Source organism: Spinacia oleracea, chromosome 1 (assembly GCF_020520425.1).
Source record: "Spinacia oleracea cultivar Varoflay chromosome 1, BTI_SOV_V1, whole genome shotgun sequence".
In the NCBI taxonomy this organism is placed as follows: Eukaryota; Viridiplantae; Streptophyta; class Magnoliopsida; order Caryophyllales; family Amaranthaceae; genus Spinacia; species Spinacia oleracea.
This window is the reverse complement of record NC_079487.1, coordinates 50,719,413-50,736,027: the sequence shown is the minus strand read 5'-3', so window position 1 is coordinate 50,736,027 and position 16,615 is coordinate 50,719,413. Positions and strand designations below refer to the sequence as shown.

General features: G+C 35.8%; 1 long non-coding RNA gene across 3 annotated transcripts in view; it reads right to left on the bottom strand.

Annotated features, from left to right (window-relative positions):
* The window catches only part of LOC110775324 (uncharacterized), a 38,151-nt gene extending 31,687 nt beyond the window's left edge, over positions 1–6,464 (bottom strand). Inside the window, exons 1-2 of one of the 3 annotated variants that reach the window (XR_008925894.1) lie at positions 5,804–6,464; positions 5,050–5,126 (exon numbers count right to left, since the gene is read on the bottom strand). This is a non-coding gene — a long non-coding RNA (uncharacterized lncRNA). Of the gene's footprint in view, positions 1–5,044; positions 5,127–5,803 lie in introns of all 3 variants that reach the window. The other 2 variants (XR_008925893.1, XR_002529715.2) reach the window with 2 other exon arrangements.
* Positions 6,465–16,615: the final 10,151 nt, after the last annotated feature.

Genomic DNA, 16,615 nt, shown 5'->3' with positions numbered 1-16,615 from the left:
TGACTCAATTCTTTTCCTTCGTTTACTTGGGTAAATTTCGCACTTTGGGAGGTACGGGCTAAGTATTTCGTGGCTCGCTCTCTTCGCTCTCCCTTTTCTCTTTCTATTTTCTCTTTTTGCTTGGGATTTCTCCCCAACATAAATCCTTCAAAAAATTTTATTTGGGCTAAAAGGTAGATGGTTGTGGTCTTTAAGTCACGAGGCGAGACTGAGTGAGCCTCGTTTGGTAGGCCTATAGTGGACCTTTAACCTTAGCAGGCCTAGGATGGACCTTTAGCTTTAGTAGGCCTAGGGTGGACCTTTTAAATCGTCTTACTTTGCAAGCGTATTTAGTCGTTTCTTAAAATGTGCAAATAGCATAGATTCAAAATGTTGCTTCTACCTTATTGAAATTTAACGAAAGAATTACATCGAAAATAATTGTTTTTGCTTCTTTTCAGATTCCAGTTTCTCGGATTTAACTGGAAGTTGTGATTTAGACTCGAACTTTCATTAATCTTTCTGATTATAACCCGTGTATGAATACAAGGAGGTGGCCTAGACTCAAAATAATGACGTGGCGTAAGCCTATAACACTTGACCAAGCAACTCTCAGACTTAGGATAATTGGACCATAACTTTCGTTGGTTGACACTTTAGATTTTAACCCTTGGGTGTTCATTTGTCATGCGCCATTTTGCTTAATGTTGGCAAGGTAGTTAATTGGGGAGATCGAATTTTATTTTTGCAAGACTAGAATAATTAGTGCGGCTTCTCTCTTAGTGTGTATTGCTTTACCCCAATGGTATCCTTATGGCATGCCGATTTGGGTATTTTCATGGTTTGTCATGTTGCATTCATGGAAAATCTTTTAGTCCATACTTAGGAATACTTCAAGGGGCGAGTGGCTCGAGAGGACTATGATAGTCGTGACCCAATGTGATCATAAGCCTTGAGGCCATTAATTTTTTTCCAATGGTATTGATACCTTAGGTTCACTTTGGGGGTTGTGCGACTATGGAGGAATGATTTTCAGAATGTGACTGTTTCCACTTTGCAAATACTATAATATATTCTTCTTGTTGGTGAGAGAGAGTATTGAGGCCGTAGATTCTTAGCAAGGGGTGACAATTACATATGGGTGCTTATTGATTTAAATGTTAGGAAGGGAGACTCAATATGGTTTAACCTTTTAACTTGCAGAACGACACCAAGCATTAGGACCGATTCTATGGATAAGACAACTAAGACTTAGGATTTAGATTGTACTTTGGCATAGCCTAGTCTAGACTCGGATTTACTTATATTTCATTTGAACATTATTTTTTTTCTTTGAAAACTTTATTCGAACATCATTTTTTGAATACTTTGCCCATGTGACATCCAAGGTTATAAGCATGCTCGGTTTTGGTGCCGAACATTGTCGTCGTAGGAGGCATAACAACGACACAAAGAGTTATTTATTTTTTATAAGTCGTTTTTAGAATCGAGTGCTTTTTCTTACACCCTCGTAGCAATTATTACGAATGGGTTTTTTTTTTGCTACGTATTTTTTGCGCGGGCACCGAGGCCGCTGTGCCTGACCAAAAGGCCAGGCAGCAACTTCAGCGCCCAGCGTAGGGCGTGAGAAATATTGGCGCCCAGCATTGGGCGTTGAAAATGCGTCCCTGGCTGGTTCTCGTTTTCAGTTTTCGTCTACTTTTTGTTTATGCGACTTTGATTTAGCGTGCTTGCCTAATAACGTCCTTTACGCGTTGTGCAGCGTTTGTGGGATTCGTTACGGGCCATCCCGAGCATCACTTATTTTTGTGGCGATCGTTCGAGTTTGCGGAACACGTATTTTGGTATAACTCTTTGGCCAAATGGTTTATGAATGTTTGGGCAATTTTTTAAAGGTCGTTGGTTTTCTAGGATTGTTTGTCACACACAATCACATATTTCGCTACACGTAACTAACATTACATCATGAGGCAATAATAATATGTCATGTAGTTTATGATAGGCTTCTATGGGTAGTATTTGCGCCTGGCTTGGTACCGCTTCTATCGCAGATCCAACACATGCCCTGGTCGAGGTAGTGCCTTCAACAGAAGAATTTCGCCCAAAAGGCCAATCACGATGTAAGCCAAGGGGGCATGCACCAATGAGAGGGACCTAATAGGCGAGCGATTGGGTTTGGGACGGGTGTACTACTAGCGAAAGTGCCGAGTGGACAACATTCGAAGCGTATGCACCCCCCGGTTGGCGATGGATATCCTTAGTCCAAACTCCCTGAGGGAGCCAAGATTCGTTATGCGGTTCTGCCCTTCACATTAATATGCTGATTTTCAGGTCGTCCCAACTTGATGGGGAAATAAACGCGGGGTAGGATTGTTTCACCCTTCGGCTATTTTGATTACCTACAAGCACGAGTATTTCCTTCACTATCCCCAGTGGAGTCGCCACTGTGAGGGGGTCGAAAAAGCACGAGGCTAATGCGTGACCTCGTCCCTCGTGGGTGTGACGTTTCTTTTTGTCAAATCAAGTGTAATTGGATTTCCTGTGAGTTTACACCCAATTGACTAGTAATATAGGAGTCGCGATTCAGTTTTTAACGACAATGAGAAAAACTGACAAAACCCAGTTATCGTGACATAAAGGGAGTGCAATTATGTTTGACCACGACGGCTGTAGGTTCCCTTGTGATCCCTGGTGTGGGGATCTCTCAACATACACCCGCAAGGTAGAGATTGAGGGTTCGGGGGACTGTAACTACCGAGAGGAGTACTCGCTCTTCGATAACTCCAGAGGCAGGATATCCTTACTAGCTCAGCATAAATAATTGAAGGGACATGCGTTAACTATTAAACTAATCTGAGTTGATTTTAACAATATGCAACATATAATACTAGATCGATCGCGATTATCTGATTTAGATTGTTTTAAGGGACCTAGCATGATAATCCGATTTCCCAACATATTATCTTTATTGGGCATGATAGAACAATCAGATTTGATTAGTTTAACAGTTCATAAAAGGGCGAGGAAATCAATTAAATCATGCGAAGGGACACATCACGACGCACCCTTGAGAGGTGCGTCACGGTTCTCAGAAAACTAACCACTTTGACTTTGCTATTTCTCCTTTTATTTAACGAATCTCAAAATACGGGACAGGATACGTTCTGTTCGATTTTTGGATCGATTGCGACAGAACGCGTGATCAATTTCGCAGCGTGAGGCTTAGGCTTAGGGGTTAGAGTCAATACTCAGAATATGAATTGTGTGTGTTCCCTTCACGTCGAACTTGGGGCTATATTTATAGAAAAGAGTTCGTGGAAAGATAGAATTATAGAACTCTAATCCACGAGGAATTAGGAAAGAACACGTCCCAGGTAATTTCAGCACCCAGGGTTGGGCGCCGAAGATTTCGGCGCCCAGAGCCAGGCGTTGAAAATAGGGTCCAGGCAATTTCAGCGCCCAGGGCTGGGCGTTGAAAATGATGTTTGGGCCGAGTTCTTTGTCAGATTTGGACTCTTAGAATCCGGAGTGTTTGAGACTTATTCGAGTATTTTAGTGCGTATTAACTTTATGACGGAATGCGTCTGGGCCCGTTACGAACTCTAGGCTCGTTAGGATTTTAATTCATACGTAACTCTTATTTTCGAATCATATTAGGAATAGGATTCCTCTTGTAATTTCTATCTCATTTAGGATTTATGTTGGAGTGCAATACCTAATTCTGACAGGTTTCTATCTTTTATGACTTGCCACTTTTAACAACTACCCATTATGGAAGTTACTATTTTTAGCAGGTTTCCATAAATAGCAGGTTTCTATAAATAGCAGGTTTCGGGTGATTGAGATTCGTTATTTTATAGGAGATGCGTTGCCAAGTGGAGATTTATGTTCTCATCATCGAACCTTCCCTTTCGGGAATGGGGACAAAAGTAGGTGTCTACAGAATTACAAACACCAAAGCATATGTCAAAACAGCTATTTGGAAGCTCAAATCAATCAAGGGGTATGTAGACCAAAATCACCCAAGGCTAGGGATGGCAACGGGTAGGATCTGGACCGGATCCTATAGGATCCAGATCCAGATCCGTTTTTTAGGCAAGGATCCAAATCCTACCCGGATCCGCTGGGTAATGAATTTGAGGATCCAGATCCAGATCCGACGGATCCTACGGATCTGGGTCCAAAACGGATCCAAAACGGATCCTAACTTATTTTTTCATCAAACGACCTTAATTTTCATTTTAACCTTAAAACGATAAAACTTCAATAACAACGCTATTTGTCCATACAAGCATTCACTAAAATAAAATTTAACAAATCCAACATAAATAATATTAAAAGTTCAAAAACTTCAATCAAAAACTTCAATAATACTACAATTCTTAAGTCTTTATTTTTATATTTTTATATATATTTTTTATAAACACGGGTAAACGGATCCGGATCCGGGTAATGACTTAGGACCCGATCCAGATCCGTTTTTAAAACCAAGGATCCATATCCTACCCGGATCCGTCGGGTCCAAAAATTGAGGATCCAGATCCGTTGAAAACGGATCTGGATCCACGGATCCGGGCCGGGTCCATTACCCACTGCCATCCCTACCCAAGGCAGATCATTTGTGAGTCACAACAGTCTTAGGAAACAGAGTCAACAAACAACCTAATCAATATTTCAAACGACAAGAAGTTTTCGAGCTGCATAACCATCACAAAACAAAGACAGAAATATCTTCCAGTAAGAACAATAGATAAATCAAGAAATATTTTTGGAGAAATCAGACCTCGAAATTTAATCATAGGAATTTCTCATGTTGGATTCCTACTCCCAAGTAGTCAACCACTCTTATTCTCTTATTTCGGTCTCTAGAAAATACATTGCAATACCAAGTTCAAAATATCAAACATGAATCACTTATAAATAAAAGCAGATGAATAAAACACGACAATGAGGTGTGCGTTTGAGCCCAAAAGCTATAGTTCAATATGTAATAATCCAACCATATTAAGAAGCAAAGTCCTTAGCTTTTATCATATGAAAAGCTTGATGTGTCGTACACTCATACCTTACCATATGTTCCAGCAATGCAGAACTAGATTCCTTCTCCAACTTGAAGAAATTCACCTTTAACATAATTTAAGAGCTACCTAAATGTGAAACGATAAAATCCAATAAACAATAGGCATATGAAAATCAAAACAAATAAGTATTCCTAAAAATTATCAATAAGTCCAATAAACAATAAGCATATAACAAACAAACAAATAATTTTTCCTATGCATTACCAAAGAACAAAGAATTTCTTTATTACTATAACACTCAGACTCATTAGACCATTAGAGATCAACCAATTAAACGAGACAATTACATTTGACTCTAGATCGGCAAAATCAACATTTGCAGAACCGATAACAATATGGAAATAGTATACTACAAATCAAGCAAAGAAACTCAGAAAATAAAACATGACTAATCACATAATATCAGTAGTTCTTGCATTCATACCGTACTAATTTCGCAAAATAAACACACAAACTAACCGCAATTCTTCATATTCCGATTATTACCTCGATTACCTTTCCACCCCCGAAACTTTTAACCAATCTGAAATCCTAAGTCCCCTCAAATCCTCCCGAAGACCAATCCCTAAAAACCCTAATCTCATAATACTAACCGTGCAAGTTAAAAAAAACCCTAAATTTTGTGAAATCCATATCAAATAATAAAAAAAACGAAACACAATTGCAACAAAATCAACATGAAGTTCAAAAGAAATTAATAAAAACATCAGAAAATCAGAGATTGAAGCTAAAAAATTACAGACCTGGAAAAAAGCAGATGTCATAGGTTTTTCTGGTTTAGATCTGCGAGATTGTAGCTCGTTGCATTGTGGGTGCTCGCTTCTAAGTGCTTTCAAGTAATGAGGCGCCAACATCGCGGATATTTTCTCATTCGGGTTTCTAGATCTAGAGTTGAAGTGTGGAGAAAGAGAGATGGAAAATGGAAGGAAATGAGGGGTTGTCTCTTGCTTTTCTCCTACAAATTTTTTTGGGTCCAGTGTATATAAGAGACCCGTTAAATTAAATAACGGGTCTTTTGTTTTTCTCTCTTGATTGCCAATTCAAAAAATGCGGGCCCTTTCTTAAGTTAGAGACCTGTTATCTTAAATGAAAGTTCTCTTGTTTTTCTCACTCTATTTTCCGTGGATACATTGTGGACCATTTCAGTCATTAGAGACCCATTATCTTTAATATTGGTTCTCTTATATTAAAGAGACCCGTTATCTCGCCTAATGGGTCAATTCTTAAGGGTCTCTTTTCCCGTTTTTGTAGTAGTGATAATCATTTAGCATAATTTAGTGAACAGACTTTGTGATGCGTGCCTTTCCCTTGCTGCTCCCGAACCGAACAAGAACAAGTTAGAACATCAACCGTTGTCCCTCCGCAGAAAGTCCACAGTACGTTCATATCCGCCTTAGGTTCAACCAACTAGGATTTAATCTAAGGTATTATTAATTCGGGGATCTCACTTTTAATGTGATAGGCAAAGTATATATAAAAACTCGTGTATATATTATGATCATAGATCACATACATAGAGGAAATAGGAAAACCCTAAGTTTCCATAACTTTAATAATAAAGTTTAGGAAACATTAGATTTTAGGAAACATGCACAAAATCTTTATTTTAAGTTTTAGGAAACTTTCACAAATATACCAAAACCAAATAAACCATTTAAGGCAACCAACAACTTGGTGCACAAGCTGCTTGCGTAACAAGCAAGCTTGGCACGCAAGCTGCCATGCGTGCTAGCCTAAGCTTCGGCCCAGCATCGCTTGCCTTAGTTTGCTGGCGCGCAAGCCCAACTAATATGTGCTGCTGCCACGGCCCATCGATCGATGGGCTATTGTTCTTACGATGGCTCGTCACTCGTTTCGTGCTTCCGATTCGGTTTCCGATTCCGGAAAATATTTCCAATTCGAACAATACTTACGTTGCCGATAATATTTCCGATTCCGACAATATTTCCAATTTCGACAATATTTCCAATTCCGATAATATTTTCGTTTCCGGCAATATTTTCGATTCCGTCAATATTTCTATTTCAGATAATATTTCCGATACGAAGCATATTTCCGTTTCCGGCAATACCTTCGACTTCGATAATATTTATATTTCCGTTATGAACCATATTTCCGTTTCCGGTAATATCTTCATTTCTGGCAAATATTATTTCTTTGCCTTTTGACAGTTTGTTTAGCTCCCACTGAAACCAACATCCATCATTTCCAAATATCCATAATTAGAGTATTTGTTTAATGAATATAATATTCACCTAAATACTTGATCCGTTCACCTACTATTTGTGTGACCCTACGAGTTCAGTCAAGAGTAAGTTGTGGCCTTAATAACATTAATTCCACTCGAACTAAAGAGGCCTCTAGCTAGGCATTCAGATCACTTGATCTCACTGAATAATTAACTTGCTTAATTAATACGGATTTTTCATGAAATACCCCTCAATTTTCACGAAATTCACCAAATGCCCCTCAACTTTCAGAAATTCACCAAATACCCCTCACCTTTAATATAATACCCAAACTACCCTTACTAATGACACGCCGTTAGTCCGCCGTTAGCCTACTTTTCTAATTCACCAAATGCCCCTACAATGTAACTTATTTCACCAAATACCCCTATTTTAAAATATAATTCACCAAATTCCCAAATGTAAAAATTACCTTTTTAAAGCCCAACGGCTAGTTTTTTGGGATTGGAAAATAGCCGTAGCTTATTGTTTTAGTATAAATAACCTTGTTCTGAGTGTTTATTTAGTCACCAAATTGTTTTGTTGTAGTTTCATCTCAGTTTGTGTCATGAGTTATCATTCAAAATCATCATCCACACATAATGAGTCTATTACCTCTTGTTTTGCATGAATATAAGTTAAAATCACTACTCAAGGAAAGGAAAGGAAAGGAAAAAAGGGCCTCCATATTGCAGATAACCAATTGATATTACACTCTATTACCTCTAGTAATGGAGTATCATATTCCTGTTATCCAAGCACATAAGTGGGAAGAAAGTCATGTTCTTAATTTCGTTTCGTGGCCTCAAATAACCGTGAACCAAACACGCATCAAACTCATTAAGTGGTGTTAGTCTTTTGAGTAGAGTTTCATTTGGTTGGTCTTTTATTTTAGAGACATTCTCTTAATTGTATCGCTCTTTTCATATGCCACTCTATAAGAAATGTAAATAAGTAAATTGAGGCATTATATATTTGTATCAAGTGTATTGCTTGCATATACAAAGTACCAAGTAGTACTTGGCCTAACCTAGTTGTTGAGATTGTATCTTACAACCTCAAAGTTGTATTTTGGGGGTGAGGATTCCCTTCCCTTGAGTATCCTCTTATACTCAAGGGGCTTACTTATTAACTCGGGCCGAATAGTTCTAAACTGTAACATACCATTGCCACAGTATCTATCATCACACTGCCTTATATCTTCCATAGTCTCAACTCTCAAATGACTGGAAAGTTTTGGTGACTAAAACAATAAGCTACGGCTATTTTTCAATCCCAAAAAACTAGCCATTGGGCTTTAAAAAGGTAATTTTTACATTTGGGCATTTGGTGAATTATATTTTAAAATAGGGGTATTTGGTGAAATAAGTTACATTGTAGGGGCATTTGGTGAATTAGAAAAGTAGGCTAACGGCGGACTAACGGCGGACTAACGGCGCGTCATTAGTAAGGGTAGTTTGGGTATTATATTAAAGGTGAGGGGCATTTGGTGAATTTCTGAAAGTTGAGGGGCATTTGGTGAATTTCGTGAAAATTGAGGGGTATTTCATGAAAAATCCGTAATTAATATTGAACCGCATTTATTAGACTTAGCATTAAATACATTTAATGCAAACTTGGACCAATGGCATTATTTCCTTCAGTCTCCCACGTGTCCTTAAGGACAAGTGTGCATTTCCTAATTCCTTTATCGCTCGATGCCTTCTCTTGAACATAAGGCAAGACTTGTCATCCTTATTACGTTCAGAGGTATTTCTCGGTGTCAAAGTTCAACTGGTCAAAGAGATAATCATAGCCTATGATTCATCTGAGCACGACCATGTATTTTACAGTTTCTAGCTCTCCGAGTGGCCTTACACAACTTTTGGAATCTTTTCCCGATTTATGGGAGGACAATACCTATATCTTGTGATATTGAGTTTAGACTTTGTTTGATAGGTGATTACCCGAGCGCTGCCGTTATGGTATCCTTTTACGGTGCAACGGTTGACAACGTCAAAGTAACCAATTCTCAAACAAGTAATCTCAAATCACTCAGGTATTAAGGATTAGTGTCTAATAAGATAATTAAATTTACTTATGACAGATTTTCATCTCTTATAGTAAGGTTTCATCGGTCTTGTCCAATACTAGTCTTGTCCAATAAGTATCTATGCAAATGATTGCGACATTGCCATGTCTTCATAGTTCAAGAAACAGAACTACTAGTCATCTTGCACTCTAGTCGTCTAGCGTTTTCTATGCGTCCACCTTTATAGAAAACTTCCAACTAGGGACCATTTTCAACTTTTGACATGCAAGTTCACTTGATAGACATTTCTTAGTCATAGGACTGGTCCTGACAGTCTATCTTGAATATATTGTCAAATTAAAAGGACTCATCAGTTAATACTAAACCAAGATTAAATGAAATATGAAATCATTTCATATAGATAAATGTTCAACCCGAGTGTTTTATAACCATGGGCCTCCAACCCATGTTTAAAACAATTAATGGAATTCAAAACTATGTTTGATTTCTAATGTCACAATGTAAGTGTTGCATCTCACTTATTGCAGAGGTTTAGTTATCATGCTTTGCCCATCTTAATATCCTTTTCATCGTATGTCTTTCGAGACAGAATGATAAGATCTTTTGAGTATGTTTATTTTGTGATCTAGTATTTCCTTCTTCAATGGTGGTTTTACACATTTTTCAATGAAGAACCATCAAGTCAACAGACATGTGATTCACATAAGTTCAGTGAAGAACTCTTTAACATAAACCACTCTTCTTTATTGCTTCTTAGGCAATAAGTACTTTACTTCAACATGGTAGGTTGCTAGTGATGCTATGTTTGATTTGCTTATCCAAGCAGTTCACAGATAGAAATATTTAATTTCCCACGCAACAACTCATGGTCTTCAATCCATGTTGCCATTTCAAAACACGATGCATTAAAACTCGTCCTTACCAATGGTTAGCTCCAAAGGGATCTTGCTTGATCCTTTGCCAGTGTTTATGTGTGTAGCATCAATATTTAGCATATCTTCATTTCCTTGAATCAAGAACTTTTCTTATTTACCTTTTCAAGTACCATAGGATTTCATTGATCTCAATCTAGTTGATCTTAACTTAGATCAATAGAGATTGGTATATGTTCGTCATGCTTAAAGTCATATGATACATTTTTGACGATCCTCATATTATATCATACATGTAAATTCTTTTACAGAATAATTCTCAATTGAATTCTATCCATGTGACTTTAGCTTATCCCGTTTCAGTAGATACTGAATCCAGCTAAATTCTTTGACATATAATATAGGTAAAGAATCCCATTTAGACTCGTGGATGTTTAACTTAGTAAATGCTTATACATAGTTCAAACATTCATTACTTAGATTTATTCACATGGGTTGAATATCTCCAATGGAGTCTTTCGTGTTTGATTTAGTAAATGCCATTACTTAATCCAAAATAATATTCTAATATCTTTGTTAATAGATCTTAATACCCAGTATGTACTACATTTTGCCTTGGTCCATCAATATAAATAATTTCAAATCTAAGTCATTAGCATTTGAATGTTATTTCACAATGGTGAGATATGTGTGATACACATAGGACCGATTGAGTTTTACGTACTACCAATAAAATTCTTATATAAGATTCATGTATATTTTATGAAAATAAAATACTTATTAGCTTGGCTAAAATACAGCTCCAATTCCCAATTGCTTGCCTAAATCCATACTTGGATTTCATAAGCTAGCATTCATTTCAAGCATTATTTGGATCAACAAATCCTATGACATTTCATGTACATAGTTTCTTCCAACATTTGATTGAGGAATACGTTTTGTCATCCAATTGCCATATGTACCAATATGAAATCCAATACTTGATTTATAGACTTGAGCATTACGATTATGCATGAGGTTTCAACACTATCCACGTCGTGAATTTGCTTGTAACCTTTAGCAACTAATCTAGTTTTGTGTGACAACACAATTCCATGTTTTGATGGTTTTTATCCTAAAACCAATTTGCAACCAATATGTAAACCATTCTTGCAAATCAACAAAATTTTTAATTTTGTCATCAAAACATTGAGTCTATATATGGCCTCTAACCATTTTAGGGAATCTGAGTTTCGTCATAGCTTTCTTACAAGTCACAAACTCATTAATGATAATAGTTTGACTGCAAGTTGTAGGTTTCTTCGTTATCTAATAGAAGAATCTCATAGCTTTAGTTACCTGAACTCTATGCCTACATGGGTATAGAACATCAAACAATAGAATATCAATAGCCACTTTGAAAGTCCTTTGAATATTCTATTCTCCTTGAAGCACTCGTAAAGCCTTCTAAGAGATATATTCTTTAAAGCCATTTTTAAAATCCATTAGGGAATAAGTGTTCGGATTTCTGTTGAACTTCTAAAAGCCTCCAGAATGTCCGTTTATGTTTGTTGTTCACCTCAAAGACTTTCGAGGTCTATTTTCTCCCACTTGTCATTTTGGAATCGGAAAACGAATCTCCAAAAGGACACTATTTCGAGAAAATAAACATTATGTTCTCAAAATCTATGGTAGAAATAATACCTTTGTGTCTCATTGGAATAAATCACAATGAAAAATATATCTATTTTTGGGCCTTAATTTGTTAAGAAACAAACACCAATCTCCAACTGAGTTTAGGAACTCTTAGATATATATTATTGAAAAGATATTATGAAATTACTTTTCAATAGCTTTGACGAATTTGGTTTAGTTTGGTGGTAGTTGAGCATTTTGTTTAGAAATTATAGGAAAAATCTTCATGATTCATCATTGATCGAATCAAGTACCATTTGGCTGCGATCATTCCAATTTGGATATACCATATCTTATGGAGCTCGATCGTGAAATTACAAAACACAATCATTGATGATCATCCTTGGTCTAAGTAATCATCAACATGATCTAACCTAGATCTTTATGATTTCTTTCCAGGTGAATTTTATACTTCTCTATGAATCTTTGAACATCAAACTTATATCACTTTGAGTAAATAAAGCCTTATTCACTCAAAACCGTGTGAAATAATAAAGTCATAAAACCTTTCTTTAGCTTTGAACTCTATTGTCTAGGAGTTCTAAAAATAGTCCATTCATTTTGTTACTTTCAACAATAAGACTAGACTGTCTTCAATGATCTAGAAATCACTCAACTTTCAACATTCCATAAAATGGAGCTTTATAATGTTAACTTGTTGATATGGTCTAAGTACCAATGCCCAATATTAGTGGAACTCAAATCAAGAGACTTATTTGAACCTAGTAAAAAAATTTATCGTTAAAGAGTTGTTTGTTTTAACCAAGCATACATGACTCAACCCGTAAGTGACAATTTCATTCAAACAAACAAACAAACATTGCTTTTGTTTACTTTGAATGTGAGTCTTTATGTGTTTAAAACAAAAATTTATGTATGTCGATTATGGAACAAGATAACCATTAAGTTCCACCCTTGAAAGGACTTTAAACAAACTAGATGACCCTACAATTAATGTAGCATTGCCATGCTTCATTTCCCAATTGCAGGTCATTAGTGTAGCCTAGCTTCCATTGTTTGAGTTATTACCGAGGTAAGAACCTCAAGCGGTATATGATACCAAGGAAGTATGATTGCTGCCTAGGCCACTTCTCTTTAAACATAAACTTATAGGTAGAAACGGAATTGTAAATTCCTTTCACTTGTTCCTTGTTTTCCTATTTCTTGTACCCTTTCTTATAGTCTTAAGAATTAACTTCTCAAGTGTTGACTTTTATACTTTGTAAGACATTTCCTATGTCATTTCAACAAAGTTCTTTCCATTTCATTCATTTTGAACATTCACTTCAACTAGATGACCCACCGGAAGCTTCTAATGTTCTATGAGTATCAATCTATTCGAATGTCTAGAAGGTAGACTCATTCGAGAATTAAATGGACAAAGATATTTGGTTGTTAACCATTGTTAAATTTGAGTGTTAAACTCAATGCTTTATGATCTACATTGTATTTTGAATCCACAAGTACCAATTGGTTTGCCATTCGACTTTGTTATTCGAAAACAACCATAAAAGTCTCTATAAGAAACATACATTTTAAATTGCTCATTTTCTCTCATTTCCGTGAATCGTTTCTTGGATTCACTACCAATCGAGGAAATTCACTGTTACCTTTCTAAAAGGATTTATTGCAGTAGAAGATATATAATTATAAACAATAATTAAAACATACATTGAAGCATGCAAAGTCTAAACATTTATCATTAGTAATAACTTGAAAATTAAAGAAATCTTGCAATTTAAACAAGTCATTAGAATTTTATTCGAAATTATTGTACCGGCAGGTGTGAATAAAATGAATCCAAGATCCTCAAAATCATTAAAGAACAAAGCATGCTATGGCTTGTCTTAATTCTAAAATATTTTAGGTATGCAAAAAGCGTTGCTCATAGTCTAGAAACTACTATTGGTTCATAGGTACGTCTAAGAACTTATTAAGAAAACCTATCCCATTTGCCACGAAATAAAAGGACTCCTTACATATATCGTTGAGTTCAATTAAAATCAACTTGTACTCACCACTAATCGTGTACCTCAACTTTTTAGCATCAAGAAGTGACACCTCGCTTTGGCAGGAAACTATCACTAATCGACCTAAAAATGTACTCATAATTGAATGGTGTACCTTACCCCAATAAAATCAAGAAGTGACACCTCGCTCTGGCGGAAAACTATCACTAACTTGACATAAAGGTTTCTATAAAGTAAGTGTTATTTTGGAATGACACCTTTTAACTCAATTTTGAAGTTTGGAACTTAAGGATTTTACTATATTGGTTAGATTTAAAGTGAACTAAAATCCTTAATCATGCAACATAAGCAAACTATAATATCAAGCATAATATTAAGACATATTTAAACCAATAAATATCTTAAAACATCCATAAGATAAAATATTTGTGATCTAGTATGGCTCGACTTCATCTTGAAGCTTCAACTTCAAATTCCGTCTTTAAAATGGATTGGAACTTCGTTCTTGAATTTCACCATGGGAGGCTCCATTTTCTTTAAATAGGATTTGCAACAATTAATCTAATTACAACAATTTGATGGTACGCAGACCATATTTAAATTAAAACGTACTTATGGTGCATTAGACCATATTTTACATTCAAATTTAATGGTACGCAGACCATATTTTCTATCCTATTTGGACCATACTAGTCACTTTCCGCAATTAGCAAAACAATATATTTACAATATACCATTCACTCATTCATTTATCAATGAATGGCCCACTTAGCAAGTTAGCAGAAAAATATGCATCACATAAATATTTGCAACAACTAATCAAGGCACAAGAATCTACAAATTATTTGACCTTATTAGTTCTAATCAAGTTGTTAACCTTAAAGGAATAAATACGTTATCAAGAGTTTAACCATTATGACTAAAAAGCTTCCACAAAAACCAAGAATTATGTGCTTTACTAATTTTAAAGATAAAAATGTTTTTCCAAGTCCAATCAGAAACCACATATGTAATTAAAATTTAAAGCTCGTATAATTATATTAAATCCCTTGAAAGATTTTTAGTTGATTAAAATGAATTAATTATAGTTAATTCAAGGTTTTTATTTTATTAAATAATTAGTATAAAGTAATTATAATAATTAAACTAATAAAGTTAAATTCCGAGAAAAATTATAAGCACGAATTTAAAATTAATTAAATTCATCGCTCAAAGAAAAATTAAACGTATATTGAAAATCCGAGGCAATGCGACGAGCAAAATGCCTTACCACACCAATCTCTACGCCAAGAAGCCATGGGTCGTGTGCACAAGTGCAGAGCCCATGTGCGTGCTCTTCGTCGCTGCATAGCAAAACACAGCACGTTAGGACAACCAAGCAGTGAGTGCGAGGCATCCCTCGCTGGTACGCACCAGCGCGCGCTGGGCAGTGGTGTGGCGCAGCAGCACATTGCTCGCTCATACACTCCCTTGCTATGCTTCTGCTCGCACAAGCAGCGAGTGCTAGACACAGTGCGCACACGGATGTGCGGCTCGCCCAGCGCTGCTGCCTTGTGCTTGCTTGCTCGCCCTCGATCACTCGTACAAGTACACACGCACATGCCATAGCCCATGTGCGTGCTTGTGCCTTGCTCGTTGCCACAACACCGCATGGGCGACGAGCTCCCTTGCTCGTCGTCGCATGCCCGTACCGTTGCAACACCCCTTAAGGGTAACACTAGGCTTCCATTGCTTCGTGCGTGCAAGTTTAGTGAACGAATTTATAAAATCAAAATTTTACAACTTTTCAAAATATATGAGAAATTAATAAATCATATTAATTTCATAAATATTTAGGCGATTAATCGAAAATTCATTAATTAAAACAAATTTCTGATTACATAAACTTTAGGGATTAAAACAAGGTTCATAAAATTTTAAATATTCAAACTTTAACGAATTTTAGGCGGTCTTTTAATCATAAGATCCCAATTAAATTACTAATTAATTATGAAAATCAAAACAAATTCGATTTATTTGAAATTCAACAAATTAATTATAATTACGAATTAGGTAGCATAATTAACAAGTTTAGACCTTAAAATTGTTAAACATATGCAGTAGGTCAATCATAGATTCAAGATTTACCTACAAGATTAGAAAATATTTAATTTAACATCCTAAAAATTACAAACTTTGCATTTGAAAAACTAAAACCTCCGAAAAGTCATAGCTAGACTTCAAATTTGGGAATTTTGGGTTCGACACAAAATTTCTTTTTTGTCAAAATTTTAAAACTCCATTTCCATGCGGAAATCACTATAAAAACATAAGATTGAGACCATTATTGACAAAACTGACGAAAATCCTGCGAACATATAATTAAATAATCGCACGAATTTGCAATTAATTACATCTACGAAATTAATCACCCCTTTAATTCTTTGCAAATTTATAAATTTTAATCGTCGTCCCTCTGTAGAAACTCTACAGTATGTTCAGATCCGCCTTAGGTTCAACCAACTAGAATTTGATCTAAGGTATTATTAATTCTGGATCTCACTTTGAATGTGATAGGCAAAGTATATATAAAAACTCGTCTATATATATTATGATCATTGATCACTGATCACATATATACAGGAAATAGAAAAACCCTAAGTTTCCCTAACTTTAATAATAACATGTAGGAAACATGCACAAAAACTTTATTTTAAGTTTTAGGCAAAATCGAATGAAAATATTCCAACAATTTAATAAATTTATGTATTGAATTGTTGTATTAATTAACAATTATCTA